Source organism: Panthera onca, chromosome A1 (genome assembly GCF_046562875.1).
Source record: "Panthera onca isolate mPanOnc1 chromosome A1, mPanOnc1 haplotype 2, whole genome shotgun sequence".
Classification (NCBI taxonomy): Eukaryota; Metazoa; Chordata; class Mammalia; order Carnivora; family Felidae; genus Panthera; species Panthera onca.
The window spans coordinates 222,574,748-222,590,604 of record NC_138339.1 but is presented as its reverse complement, the minus strand read 5'-3'; the positions used below and the strand labels follow the sequence as shown (position 1 = coordinate 222,590,604).

General features: G+C 43.1%; 1 long non-coding RNA gene across 1 annotated transcript; it reads right to left on the bottom strand.

The window, feature by feature from the left end:
* Positions 1-674: 674 nt before the first annotated feature.
* On the bottom strand, positions 675-3,177 carry LOC132682142 (uncharacterized). Its single transcript, XR_009611501.3, has 2 exons — positions 2,156-3,177; positions 675-2,039 (listed from the first exon to the last, which is right to left on the bottom strand). It is a non-coding gene; the product is annotated as an uncharacterized LOC132682142 (long non-coding RNA).
* Positions 3,178-15,857: the final 12,680 nt, after the last annotated feature.

Sequence of the window (15,857 nt, the reverse complement as noted above, 5' to 3'; positions counted from 1 at the left end):
AAAGGAGAAAGAAAGCCTTCACAGTGCCCCTTTGAGAGAAACAGATTGAGCCCCGCAGGTAGGGAGAGAGAGGAACAGGCTAGGTGTCACAGGTGGGATGGCCCTGGAGGAGACACGACCCGGTACAAAAACCCCGATGGAAAAGCCACACGGTGCCTCAACACACCTGCCACTGAGCTCCTTGACAGTGAAGCCAAAACCTCTTTTCGGGCTGTGTTTTCCAGAAGACATGAAGGACCCCCGATGAGTGGATTCCCAGCAGGCATTCCCTCCTGCTGGTATCCTTCAGTGTGGCTTGGGGCTGCTGGCCTTCCAAGGTCACGGCGAGCCCTCTGAGAGAGCCTTTGATTAATGCGGAAGGGAATTCCCACTGGCTGATTAAATATTTTTATATTTTATCATTTTCCTGCAGCTAGCAGCTTTTGGCATGCAGGGTATTTTTATGAACGATGTAAGTAAATATTATGGGGTCAGTCACGGAGATGAACTTGGGCCCACCAGCCTGGGGCTGGAAGACGTTAGCCTTCACTGAAAAAAATAAAAGTGGGAATAAAAAAGGAAAATATTGAGGATTTGAAAATACTTGCAAAGCGTTGCAACTGTGCATCCAAAATCCAAAGTTAATATAATTAGATCACTAGAAGCAAAGTGATTTTAAGTGATATATCTGGATATCCAAGGGGTCTAATTCATTCTATTTCAAGTTTGCAGCATTTATTAGAAGAAAAGGAAGAAGCAGGGTTACACTTTCACGTTAACAACCGTGAGTTTTGTTTTCCAGACAGAACTAGACCTTTCCAGACTCTTCCACAAAGCACGACAGACAGATTCCGAAGATGCCAAGCCGTTACTCAGAGTTTCCAGGGGCCACAGGCCACTTTTGGTCCAAATGGCCCTTTGGAAAATACAAGAAAGAAAAAATAAAGTGTGGGCCATGGTGGTGTTATGCTCCAATGCCCTCTTGAGTGGGAAAGCCTCGATGATCTGCTTGGAGCTGATGTCACAAAAATCCTCCTTGACACAGGGTGATTCACTGCAGGAAATTTATTCCTTCCTGGGAAACCACTAAACCTCTGCCTGTTCCACAGCCACCCGCCTGGAAATCCCCGGGGAATCCACGCGTAGTGTATCGGTCAGCAGCTCCGAAGCAAGACGCCTCCCCAGAGCATCTTTTCCACTTTTCTCTCGGTTCCCCTTGCCGCCGGCCCAGGTCGGGATGAACAGGAGGAGCACTGCACAAATTCATTTGATATGCACTGCGGATTTATTTTTGCGCTATCACTCTTTCTGCACCTACTGTCTCCGAGCTTTGCCGTTTGCCCCTCTGCCCCCTTCGTCGACTTATTCAAGTCCAAATCATTTCACAATCTTTCTGATTAGCGAAGGGCATTTATGCAACACACACCCCATAAATTTTCTTCTCCTTTAGGTGCTTTCAACACTGTTTCCCTCATCTTCAAATCTAAGAGCTCAGCCTAACCCCCAGGTAATTAACAAACTCTTAGTGCCCGGCATATAGCAGGAAGTCAATAAATAAGGGGCAGGAAGGTAGAAAGGACAGCGGAAAGGAAGGAAGACAGGAAGGGAGAGAGGAAAGAACGGGAAGGAGGGTGGGAGGAATCGGCCTGGAGCACAGCCCACATTCCTCCTGGTGATTTGGAAATACCTGGGGAGCATCCTGATTGAAGGCTGGACCCTGTGACGGCCCAGGTGAGAACCCCCCCTCCAGCAAAGCAGCACCGTGGAGGCAAGATGTCAGAAAGGCATATCTGGAAGGACAGGGCTGACCAGTCAGAGGGACTGTGAACGGGGCTGACTTGCCAGGACAACGGTGCCAAGTGACAGCGCTGTTCCAGGGAGGAAGGCATGCTGAAGCTCCCGCCAGGTGCCCCGGCTCCGGTCTCCGGGCTGCTTCCCAGGATCTCTGGAAACCCTGTTTATTAGCGCATCCTCTCAAGTTGATCCAAACGGAGCGAAAGCTTTCTGGAATCTAGGTGCGATGGTGTCTTGCACTTCCTTTTTGCCTTCCTGGCCTGCGTCTGGAACATCAAGAAGCGATTGCACAGGTCAGGAAGAACTCTGACCACACGGGTGAAGAATGCTGTCACCAGCCCGCCTTTCTCCCCGGCTGCCGGCCCTCTTCACCGACACTCACACTTGCCACGAGAGCTGGGTTCTAGGTGCCGTGAAAGAGAAGCTCATAAGGAGACTGGCTGCCTTCTAGAAGTTACCGTAGAAGGTTGTACGGTTGTTTTCCCTGATTGGAACCTGGAGTACCAGCTGACCGTCTGCATTTAGGTCATCCTGGGAGAAGGTCTGGTGGGATTTCGGGAGAGGGTCTTCTGAGACTGTGTGAGCAGGAACCTAGTAGGGGACGTACTTACTTTAGTTCTAGGAAATGAGACGCTCTTGACTTTCCACGTAAATTCTTCAATGCTAGGAAATAGCTAGGGAGGGAATGGAGAAAAAGACAGAGAGACAATGACTTTTTGGCAAATCATGTACGGTTAAGGGCAAATTTTATTATTTAAATATGCAAAGTAGATCTTTGATGATCATTATAATATATAGTGAGATGAAATACTAAGTACCGGGCAATGTTGATCTCTTCTTCCAGTCCTTACAAGAAATCTGTAACTGGATTCTTTTTTTTTTTTTTAAGTTTATTTATTTTGAGAGAGACTGAGAGCAGTGCAAGGAGGGGAGGGGCAAAGAGAGAGAAAATCCCAAGCAGGCTCTGTGCTGTCAACACAGAGACTGACCCCGGGCTTGAACTCACGAAACCAAGAGATCATGACCTGGGCCAAAACCAAGAGCCAGACATTTAGCCGACTGAGCCACCAGGCGCCCCTAAACTACATTTGTTGACTATCTCTGTTTTACAGATGAGGAAACTGAGGCTGACAAAGTGAAGCAAAATGCTCCTGGCCACGCAGCTGGTGGTAGAACTCGAATTTTTGAATTTGCTTCCAGTTGATGTTCTAGTCTCTTTGCACTATGGGCCACATGTATACATACACAAACTGGGTAAATCCTGTTAAATAAATCCTGTTTCAAGGTTACAACTACCAACTGCTTCCCTCCCTCCCACCACCTTGGTTTAAGAGTTTTTGTATTTGCATCTGCAATTCCTACTTCTGGAGCAAGTTTGCTTACACACTACATTATGCCACTGGAGAAACTGGAACCCCTGTCCCCACCTTCCAGGTTCATCCCCCCCCCCCCCCCCCCCACCGCCCCACCACCACCCCTCCAGGCTCATAAGCACAGGCACACATCTGCTCACAGAGATTGCTCTTTCCGGTAGGTCTGGAACCCTGGACTAAAACCTCCAGTTTCTGCTGATTGAATTAATATGGGCAAGTCAAGTTCCCCTCATTATCTGCTTCTCCCCAGACATTTTGCAGAGCCTTCTGGCCCGTGGCTTCCACGTTTCCCTGATGGAAGAAAATCATAGAACTCTCAAGCCATCTTCCAGTCGGACTCCACTCTGCTTTTTGGCATTTGTGCAGGGCGCCTCTGCAGGGAGCTGCTGGAAGCCAGTTCAGGTTTTGTTCACCAGTTCTTTTCGACTCTACTCACTTCTGGCCTCTATGCAAACGAGACTGTGTATAAGACTCAAGCCCTGCGCCACTCCGTAGCTAACCCCAGTCCCTAGTATGTGAAAGGATCTCAAGAAAACCCATTCTATGGCACCCAGAGAAGTTTCGAGGAAAGAGAGGCATATTTCTCCAAATTCTAACAGTTGTAATGTCTTAATGCAAGTAACTGGAAAACAGTTTGTGCCCATCGTGGAAGTGATGGAGAAACCAAAGGCCATCATAGCGATGGGATTATCCTGTCCTCGCCCACTGTTTCCACTTTCAGAATATGTTACAACAATAATAACAATAAAGCTATTCCAAATATGCCAAATCTAAAGTATCTGCACTCCCAGACTCCACTATTGTGACTGTTTCTCGCTGATATTTTATAATCTTATCGCTTTTGGCCACACATCCACATACCACCCTGGGTTATTTGTGAAGATAAATCTTCTGCTGAGATCAAAATTGACAATTATTTTTTGCCGCGTCTAAATTTATTTTTGCTGCCTTAAAAAAAGACTTTGAAAATATTTTCCAGTGGGTTTATTTGTTTAAAAAAGATTTGGGTAAAGAAATTACCCTGAACCAAAAAAAAAAAAAATAGATAGATAGATAGATAGATATAGATATAGATATAGATAGATATCTTTTGGGTTGTCAACTACCGACAACCACATATTTGGAATATCTAGAATTATCCAGGAGCTGACAGTTTGGTTTTAGGATCATTTGTAACCTTGGCTGTGTTCCTATGTTTCAGCGTTTTCAGAGTTTGTCAAAAAAAAAATATAACTTTAATCATTAATTTCTGGCTCCTTATCGGCATGGGTTTATTAGCTAATTGAACTTCACATTATCCAGATTTTATGAGCTTAGTTTTCATCACCTCTGAAGTGGAAAGAATAATACCTACACTATAGAATTGCCATGAGAATTGAGTGACATAGGTAAAATAATGATTGCCCATCGCACACTAAGTGCTCACTAAAGGGAGCTGGAAAATATTATCTAAAGAGTGAAGTTTAAAATTAATCGGGTGACAGCAATTTGTGCACATGTCGCCTGTCCCCACAGGCCTGTGTGCTCTGAGAGGATGTGCCGTGGCCTCCTCTGACCTCTGCCTCTTCCCCAGCTTTCAGCCTGGTCCTGACACACAGCACTGTCTCCCAGTGAACAATGGTAGCATGAAAATCATTTGAACATCCACCTGCCATGATCTCCATCGCACCGATTAGTTGCTCATCGTTGTCTATCTTTAGAATTGATTTCTTTTCTGTAAACACAAATAAAAAATTTTTTTTTGTAGGTGCTCTTTTATTTATTTATTTTTTTATTTTTCAATATATGAAATTTATTGTCAAATTGGTTTCCATACAACACCCAGTGCTCATCCCAAAAGGTGCCCTCCTCAATACCCATCACCCACCCTCCCCTCCCTCCCACCCCCCATCAACCCTCAGTTTGTTCTCAGTTTTTAAGAGTCTCTTATGCTTAACACAGATAAAAATTTTAACTCCAATTGTAAAGATCCTGTTTTTGTTTTCCTCTTCTATTTAAGAAACTGAAGCTGAAATTGTAATGTGAATTCAGTAAATGGGTGTTAAATAAGCTCACGCCTTAAAAAAGTCAGCAGATAAATGATGTCATCGGCTTTTCCGAGGAGAGGTAAAATTGAGACAACTTGGGAGAACAGCAGGAATTTGTTATTTGCTTTGGGGCTTGTCTCAGAAACAATGAGCTCCAGTCTGGACGGCTGAAGTACAGCTAAGAAAAGATTTGACCTCACGTGTGAACGTGTTGACCGCTCTACAGGGAGGAGGCCAAGGCCATCAGGCCACCTGCTTGGAAGAGTCAGTGACAAGCACACTGGGCTGGCACTCCATAAGGAATGTATTTCCCAATTTTTCATCTAATAAGCTTTTTCCACCCTTTAAAGATACATAAATAAATGTATGGGCAAATGCTACAAACTAATTTTTGTAGCATTATCTGGTGCTATTGCAAGAGTCTAAATGTATTTGGCTCAGACTTAAATTCTGTGTGTATGTTTGTGTGTTTAAAGAAAAACTCAATTTATAGGACCGTATCAATATTAGACAGACAGATATTTCCAACACCCCATCTATGCTATGAACAGTGCAAAAAAGGCTAATGGTTTGGCACAAAAGGGTAAGAGGAAAAATGCTAAGGCTCTAGAATGGAAGACTGGGGCCAGCTTGTGCAGTGCTGTGCTTCTGAATTTAGAATATATTTCATCTTCCAGGACAAGGCGGGGCAATACATTTACCTTAGAAATGAAAAGCAGCCTAAGTACTGGCTACCTGGAGATCCACGCTGGAAAGTTTCCCCTGCTGAAAGCAGCTTTATTGAACAAGTGTGCCCTGCAAGCCAGGAGTGGGAGCGGCCACCCACTTGCTGAGCATTTGTCATTCTTTGTCCCGTGGTCCAAGACCCACTGGAGCCTTCTGGCAGAGAAAATGGCTTCACTGGGTCTGTGCTTAAGAAAGTCCTGTAAACAGTGAGGAGAATGAGTCAGAGAAGAAGCAATTAATGTAATTGATCTTGCCTCATATGTAGCTCTTTTCTAGACACAGGAGACAATCGATATCTCCCTTCGTACTTTCAGCTCGGCACTTGTCAGTTTGGGGGAAGGTGGGGTGATCTGGCTCCTGGGACAGGATTCCGTGACAGCAGATGGCTTCGCCCACCCGCAAAGGAGGGCGGTCTTCTTTTAGGGCCCTTGCCTTGTAGAAATGGGACCATAAGTTTGTTTTCACATCTCAGATTACAGGACCAAGGCTGTGTGTTTAATAAGACACATTTTCTGAACCCCAAGCTGAGTATCGTTCTCCTGAATATTACACATTTGTTCAGGAAAGTGAATTCTTATCTTTTGACCCAGAGTACCTTCCAGAATCTGCTGGTATCTGAGCACATTTCTCCAAAATCAGAAGCATTTCTCTAAAAGAGAAATAGCAGCCAATGGTGCAGTGTGTCCCTTGGAGTTCCAGCAGGAAACAGATGGCACTCCCAAACTGAGTAAGTGAGGAATGTTCATAAAAGAATAAGTTACAAAGGTGTGGAACGATCTAGGGACATGCACAAGGGATGGTGAAGGACCTTGGGACTACAAGAGCAGAAGGCGATGGCGATTGGTAAGCACTTCATCACGCCCAGGTCTGAAGGGAAATGTGCCAGTTACAGATCTCAGGGTTGGTGGTTATTGGGAGAGGGTCACTGGAGGAGAGCTGTGACACTGGATGGAAAGATGTGGCCAAATTGTGTCCACTGCAGAAAGGGAATTAAATGCATCGCCTCCCTTTCCTCCCACTGGGGCTGGGAGCTCATTGATATGGTTTGTGCAGATCAGCCTGCCGGACACAGACTAGGACAGGGAAAGGTGAGGGTGTATCGGGAGGGCAGAGAGAAAATAACCTTCTCAGTGCAGTTTTGGCATGCAGAAAATTATAGTGATGGGACATCAGGGAGATGTTGGACTCCAAAACTCCAAGCTTATATTCTTCCATACAATCATGGGGGAAAAAACACTCAAAAAACCCTTGCCCAAATGGCAACAGCCTTAGATTCAAGTGGTGGCAAATTCAGGTCCCAGTTCTACTCTTTAAATCAGAGGGAGAGAGCAGACCTTATCTGCAAATTACTGTGTACATCTGTTCTAACTCGGCTGGGGATTCCTGAAGGACTGACTTGCTCTCTCTTTCTCGCCTAACTCAGAACACAGGCCAGAAGAGCTGCAGGCTTTGCTCATAAAAGCAACCAGGGAAAACACACCTGTACACACCTGACGTAACAGATTCCCACCGGAGACATACGAGAGACCATCTGAGGCCTGGAGGACAGAGTGGGGTAAGACTCTCTGGGAAACCAAGAGATTCAAAAGCAGTTATTTCTATAAGGGAATCTAGAAAGCCACATGCCTACCCAGGTAAGACATATGTTCACAAAAGTCTGAGAAGACTTTAACTTTCACCTAAGCTGAACCCTAGGTTCAGAGCAAGACTAACCGAGGGAACGGTAACCCTGCAGAGAGCCCATCTGCCAAGGCCGTGAGCGGAGAATGCTCCCTCAACCCCCCACCCCCCCCCACAGGTACTTCTATCTCTACCTCTATTTCTATCTCCATCTCTATCTCTATCTTTATCTCTATCTATCTCTTTCTCTATCATCTCTCTATCTCTATCTCTATCTCTATCTCTGTGTTTTTGTCTCTTTCAGCTCTTGGTATGCAAGAAAATCTCTATCAAACTGTGTTAGCTCAACACAAACTAAAGTAACAGAGACTTCAATGAACACATACGGCAAGGAATAGACTTTGCAAAAATAGTCTGGAAAAGTCACAAAACAAATGTGGCGATCACAGTTTCTAATAATCAAAATAAAGCAAGCTCCGGGGAAGGGGAGAGATCTGATTTCCGGAATCACCATGTTATAATAACGTAACGCCCAATTTTCAGTGAGGACGACAACAACAAACCCAGGAAAATACGGCTTATTGAAGGGACAAATTCCTTTAATTTAACAGAATCTGTTCCCAAGAAAGCTGGCAATGGACTTACTAAACAACGACTAAAACAACTTATTTATTTATTTATTTATTTATTTAGAGAAGAGCATGCGTGAGCAGGAGGGACCCTGCTGTCAGTGCAGAGTCCAACAGGGGGCTCGATCCCATGAACAATGATGAGATCATGACCTGAGCCTATATCAAGAGTCAGATGCTGAATCGACTGAGCTACCCAAGTGCCCCCTAAAACAACTTTTTAAAATATGCTCAAAAAGCTAGGGGAAAACATGGACAAAGAACTAAAGGAAATCAGGAACATAATATATTAAAATGATGAGAATATCAACAAAGATATAAGACTTATAAAAGGGAAATAAACAGAAATTCTAAAGTGAAAAAGTGCAATAACTGAAATGGAAATTCCACCAGTGGGTTGCAACAGCAAAGATGGGCAGGCAAGAGAAAAAAAAAAAAAAAACACAACAGAATTTGAAAATAGGACATCTGAAATTCTCAAGTCTGGGGTGCAGAAGAAAAAGATAAAGAAAGTGAACTGAATCTAAGGAACTTATGGGATGCCATCAAGAAGACCAATATTGGCAATATCTCTAGGATATGGTGGGTTCAGCTCCAGACCACAGCAATAAAATGGATATCCCAATAAAGAAAGTCAAATGAATGTTTTTGGTTTCCCAATGTATATAAAGGTTATGTTTACACTATACTGTAGTGTATTAAGTATGCAATAGCACTATGTCTAGAAAAAACAATATACATACCTAAGTTAAAAAATATTTTATTTATGGGGCACCTGGGTAACGCACTTGGTTAAGCATCTGACTCTTGATCTCGGCTCAGGTCACGATCTTGCAGTTCATGAGTTCAAGCCCTGCATCAGGTTCTTCTGCTGATGGTGCGGAGACTGCTTGAAATTCTGTCTCTCCTTCCTTCTGACCCTCGTGTGCATGTGCTCTCTCTCTCTCTCTTTCTCTCAATAAATAAATAAATAAATAAATAAATAGAAATTTAAAGATTAATTAAAAAATACTGTATTTCTAAAAATAAACCATCACTTGAGTTTTTAGCAAGTAGTAATATTTTTGCTGATGGGGGTCTTACCTTGATGTTCATGGCTGCTGGCTGATCAGGGTGGTGGTTGCTGAAGGTCAGAATGGCTGTGAAAACTTCTTAAAATCAAGCAACAATGAAGTTGGCCATTAATTGACTCTTCGTGAATGATTTCTCTGCAGCACGCAATGTTCTTTAATAGCATTTTGCTCACATCAGAACTTTTTTCAAAATTGGAGTCATTCCCCTCAAGTCCTGCCACTGCTTTGCCAAATAAATTGGTGTAAAATTCTAAAGCTTTTGTTGTCATTTTAACAGTCTTCACGGCATCTCACCAGGAATAGATTCCATCCCAAGAAACCATTTTCTTTGAGCGGCCATGAGAAGCACCTCCTCATTTGCTAAAGTTTTATCATGAGATTGCAGCAATGCAGTCACATCTTCAGGTTCCACTTCTAATTCTAGTTCTCTTGCTGTTTCTACCTTATCTGTAGTCAGAACACACACGTGTGGTTTATGTGGCACGTCAAAACTCACAAATAGTAAGTAACATCACAGATTACTGATTGCAGATCATCATAACAAATATAATAATAATGAAAAAGTTTGAATTACCAAAAGCGTGAGAATCATCAAAATGTGACAGAGACACAAGGTGCGTAAATACTATTAGGAAAATGGTGCCAATAGACTTGCTCAATGCAGGGTTGCCACAAACCTTTGATTTATAAAAAGTGCAGTATCTGCGAAGCAAAATAAAGTGAAGTGCAATAAGCAAGCAAAAAGAATATGTCTGTATATACATTATGGGAATCCCAGAAGAGAAAGAAAGTAGCAGAGACTTATTTGAGGAAATAACGGCTGAAAACATCCTGAATTTCATGAAATACATGAATATACAAATCCAAGAAGCTCAACGAACTTTAGGATAACCAAAAGAGATTCACATCAAGACACATAATCAAACTGTCAAAAGCCAAAGTCAAAGGGAATCTTGAAATCAACAAGAGTGAAGCAACTCATCATAGACAAATGATCCTTAATAGATTATTCTCCAGTTTCTCAGCAGCACTCTTGCATAAAGAAAACATCTATAGAATATACATGGAAGGAAATGAAAAGGTAATCAAAACATATCACTACAAAAAGTAAACACAAAAAGAGGCAGTAATGGAGGAAATAAGGGACAGAAAATGATATAAGACACACAGAAAACAACAAAGTGGCAAAAGAAGGTCCTTCCTTATCAATGATTACTTCAAACGCAAATGGACTAAACACTCCAATCAAAAGGCAGGTTGGCAGGATAGATTTTTAAAAACTGAACAATATGCTGTGGACATGAGACTTACTTTAGCTCTAAATTCAGATTTAGGTTGGAAGTTAAATGACGCAAAAGATATTACATGCAATTAATAACCAAAAGAGAGCTGGGGTGGCTATCCTAATATTAAACCAGACAGACTTTGAGTAAAAAAATATTACAAGAGACAAGGGTATATATTGATGAAAGAGTCACTTCACCAAGAAGAGATAAAAATTATAAAAATATATGATATACATATTATCAGAGCTCTAAAATATATCAAGCAACATTAGCAGAATTTAAAGGAGAACAGCTCTAAGATAATAGTAGGAGACTTTCAAAGATGACCAGAACAACCAGCCAGAAAAATCAAAAAGGCAACTGTGGACTTGAACAGCACTACAGACCGACTGGATCTATCAGACATATACAAAACACTCTACCAACAACAGCAGAATACACAGTTTTCTCAATCGGACGTGAAACACTCCCCAAAGCAGACTGTATGTTAGACCACAAAACAAATCGTAAATGCATTGTAGAAGATTGAAATCATATGAAGTTTCTTTTCTGATCACAATGGAATGAAACCAGAAATCAGTAACAGAAGGAAAACTGGAAAACCCACAAATATGCGGAAATTAAACAACATACTCTTAAGTAACCAATGAATCAAAGAAGAAATCACGGGGAGATTAGAAAATACCTTGAGACAAATAGAAAGGAAACTAAAAACACAGCACACAAAAACTGATGGGATACAGACAAGCAGTGCTAAGAGGGACATTTGTAGCTTAAATGCCTGCATTTAAAAAAGAGAAACATCTCAGATCAGTAACCCAGACTTACTCTTTATGGAACTAGAAAAAGAGAAAGCAAACTAAACCCAAAGCTAACAAAAGGAGGGAAGGAAGCAAAATTGGAGCAGAGCAAAAGAGAGAATAGAAAAACAATATAGAAAAAACAGTAAAACCGAAATTGGTTCTTTGCAACAATCAACAACATTGACAAACCTGTAGCTAGATAAGTGAAGGAAAAAGAGCAAAGACTCCGATAACTAAAAGCAGACATCAAAGAGAATGTTATGAACATCTGTATGCCAACAAACTGGATAAACTGAACAAAATGGACAAATTCCTAGAAATGCACATCTACCCAAACTGAATCTACCAAATAGAAAATATGAATAGATTTACAACTCGTAAGGAGACTAATCGATATTCAAAGCCTCCCAACAAAGAAAAGCCATGGGCTAGATGCTTGCACTGAAGAAGTCTGCCAACATTAAAAATAAATAAATAAATACCACGAATTTTCAACTCTTCCCCAAAATTGAAGGCGATAACATTTCCTAATTCATGCTATAAAGCCATCATTACCCTGATAGCAGACCCAGCAAAGAGGTTACAAGAAAAGAAACTATAAAATCAATATCCTTTTAGGAAGATGGATGCAAAAATACTCAACAAAATACTAGGCAACTGAACTCAACAGTAGTATATTAAAAGATTATACGCCATGGCCAGGTGGGTTTTACTCCTGGAACGCAAGGATGATTCTACGTACAAGAATGAATCAGAGTAGGACACCGCATCAACAAAACGAAGGAAAAACTGCCCACATGATCATCTCAACTGAGACCGAAAAAGCATTTGACAAAATAACAATGGCGGCTCGCTTTCTTTGGGACGTGCTATGTGCGAAGCTCTACCTTAGGCATTTAATAATGTTTTGAATCCCCAAGGCAACACCCTAACATATGTAATATGATATTATTGCATCCCTCTTACATAGGAAGAAACTGAGGTTTGTTCTTCAAAAACTGAAGTAATTTGTCAAAATCATATATTTACAGTAAGGAGTAGAGTCAGTATGTATGTTCTAGCTTCTCATGTTACAAAGCCTAAAGCATTTCTGCTGTGGTTTGTGGTTTTTGCTTCTGCCTCTAAGGAGAATCAAAATGAAGGTACCAAGAGCTGATTTGCAAAAGTCACTACCCAGGTGATGGGCTTAGTAAAATGGCCTTTGGGCTCTTCATGACTGTCCCCATCCCCACTGGTAACAAAGTGCGACGATTTTGATCGCGTGTTAACATTCGTTGCTGAAACGGGGGCCCGGCCCAATTCACTCCAAGACTGATTTCGGACGGCTGGATGTTGTCGCTTCCCTTTCCTAGTCTGTCCAGGGCAAGAATGGTTCATATGGGACCGGCCGCCTCATAATGGAACAGCATCACAGCGGCTGTAGAAGCAACAGAAAACAAAAAGGAAGTTCGCAAATTGAGAAAGCTGGGATCAATTTGGTCTTGACTCAGAGTCATACTCTGTCTCTCTAAAACATTGGTGCCAACTCACTGAACTTGAGTTATAAATAAAAGTCAGAATTAGAGTTCCCAGTTTTTTTTTAATGAGTTTTAATAGGTATATTGTTTAATTTCCCAGCAAATTGATGAAATGCAGACTTGCTAAATTGTAAAAATGCCTGCGACATTTGTTTACTTGGACTGTTACAAGAAAAGAGCTCTTTTGAGATTTATCCTTTTTGTAGCAAAACTGAAAAATACGCTTCTGCAGACTTCAGACTTTGTGCATCTTAAACTTTGACAATCACTTTCGAACCTGTTACCTTTCAGCGCCACAGCAGCCGGGGAGGCAGTGTACCTGTTGGGCCAGGAGTCCCCCCCTTTGTAAAAAAAAAAAAAAAAAATTAATGTTTATTTATTTTTGAGAGAGGGAAAGACAGAGTGCAAGCTGGGCAGGGGCAGAGAGAGAGAGAGGGAGACACAGAATCCGAAGCAGGCTCCAGGCTCCGAGCTGTCTGCACAGAGCCCGACGCGAGGCTCGAACTCACGAACTGTGAGATCATGACCTGAGCCGACGTCGGACGCTCAACCGACTGAGCCACCCAGGTGCCCTGGGAGTCCCCCCTTTGTAAGTGACATTTCCAGACTGGGAAGTAGAAGAGAGTAGAAGAGCAGAAGGATCGATTTTTGTGACAGTCGGAGGTGAAGGGGCGTCCGCTTAGCCCGGCAGCCTGGGTTTTCTCAGACTTAGAGATTGGAGACGTCTGGGGAGCAGATGCTAGCTTGTGAACTAGTTTTTACTTAGGTTCCATGTACTGCCCTCTGCCCTCTGCCCTCTGAGAGTTTGACAACGTCCCTTCTCTGCCACTGGTAACGTGCATAGAGATCATAAGAGTGACAGTAACAGGAGAAGCACTCAGTGTTGTTCAAGGGATTAAAGCACTTCAATGCTCTGCTTGATGCTGATGCTGGCTGCTGTCTAGAAGCAGGTTAAGTATTATACCAGTTTCCTAATTCCAACTTAGCTTACGTGAGCCCGGCCTAGTAAAGATAAAGCCCACCTCCCTGAAGAAAATGGAAGCTTTAAAAAAGGTGGGAGGGGGAAACTAAAGAAAGAGACAACTTTCGTTTATATTTCACGCCAGGTCAGGTGACTTCTGCTATCTTCTCTAGGCTGAATACTTTAACCACGGGAAATAGAGCTGCCTGCATTAAGCAAGAATTTTCCTATCACTGAGAAAATCTGCTTATTAAGTTTGCCAGAAGCTGTCCTGTCTCCCAGCCAAAATGACAGCCCAGTGAATCCTAGGCCACTGGGTGTGGGCGGCTTATCGGGTTCTCATCTCTGAAGGTCGAGGGTGCAAGTAGGTCACGGGCAAAGGCATTGGTGACCTCTTTTCAGCCCTGCCTCCAGGTTGAGGTAGTTCAGGTTCTTAAGATAACTTCTGAGGGCGGGGGTGGGGGGGGGTGGGACGGGAAGGTAAGGGGAGGCAGCGGGTTAGCAGGGAGCCCCCAAAGCCAGGTATCCCTGATCACCAGCAACAAGGGCGAGGGAAAAGCTCACTCGTGCTAATTAGAACCCCGTGTCATGATCCCTTCCCTACCAAAATATTTACTAAGCCTTTAAACCAAAGGCTGGCAAATCCCCAAAGATCAATTCTGCCCTCTGGGATTTTTTCAAACTCCGTGCCACCCTTGTGAGTGGTCAGAGACGTTGTCCCTGCCTGCAGAGAGTGCTGGTCCCCAGCCCCCAGTCATGCCATGGCTGCCTGCGTTTCTCAGTTCTGACCATCAGTGAACTCGGCTGTCAGCAGTCACTTTTGTTCAAGTTCAAATCTGGAAATATCTTTCCTTTATTCTCCACTTTCCCTCAACCCACTGCACACTCCCCTGTCAAAGAAAGCCTTTGTATAGCCAGAAGGAAAAGGCTGCTTCAGAACGGTCCCCATGCCAGGGGGTGGCCGGCCTTCCGCAGAATGGGAGAGGAATGTGCCCTTTTTGCTTGTATAACCATCGTGTCTAAAAATAGCAAAGACGCCCCTTGCCATACTGGTGATACACAGACGCATGGGTGATGAATAATCACATTGACAGTCATTTTGGGATAGGCGAGAGAGAACAGTGAGTAAAAACTGATCCCAAAATACAAAAATGAGTATCACAAACCTCGAAAGATGTTTTCATCGTAAAACTGAGGTTTTTGTTCCTTGATCAATTCCTCTGCGCTTTTATTCTTCATTTCTTAAAGCCTGGAGAATTGCCCTCTTTCACACCTTCTATGCAACAACCTGCTCCGTGGGAACGCTCGCAGTCCAGGGAGCACTCCGAGGTGTCTGGACAGCCGGGCTGGAGGAGAGCCCAGGTCTTCCGAAGGTGAAAGAGCTGTGAGCCCACATCCTTCTGGTAAAGACGCTTCCCCTACCCTTCACAACAATAAACCCACTTTCACAATATGTAGCTTAGATTTTCAGGTGACTCTTACAACAATCATTTCTCGCAACCATTTCATTGTGAGTTTAGGATATTCCTACCAGCAATTCACTCATTTTCAGTAAATGGGAAAACCAAAGCAAGAAATACTCAATTGAAGCGGAAAAGCACATTACTTGACTTCTTTTCCTACTGACTACCGACATGTTTTTCTCCTCCTTTAGATTACAAGCATAAACACTGATATAAGGGCAAGCGGCTTGCCTTTTGGGTCTAGAGTGTTTTTGATGATAACAGCACAGGGAGCCCCAGGGTGGAATGTCTTAGCAGCAGTTAAAGGTTAACAAGATGAATCGATAGGCCCATTGATGTCTCTGAAGGAGGAGCCACATCATGCAAGGCAGGTCCAGGGGTGAAGTTACAGGAACCTCCCAGCCTCTCTCTCCAAATTTCCAGACACAGCAGGTGGCAGTTACATCTGCAGCCTGGGGCAGAAGCCCAGCCAAGTCACGGAGTAAAGGATGTTCAAAGCTGGAAGGCACATCACAGACCACAGAGACCAACTTCCTTAACTTACCGCCTAAGGCCTATGTAAGGTACCTTTGATTAGGTGCCAGAATATTTCCAAGTATTCTATAC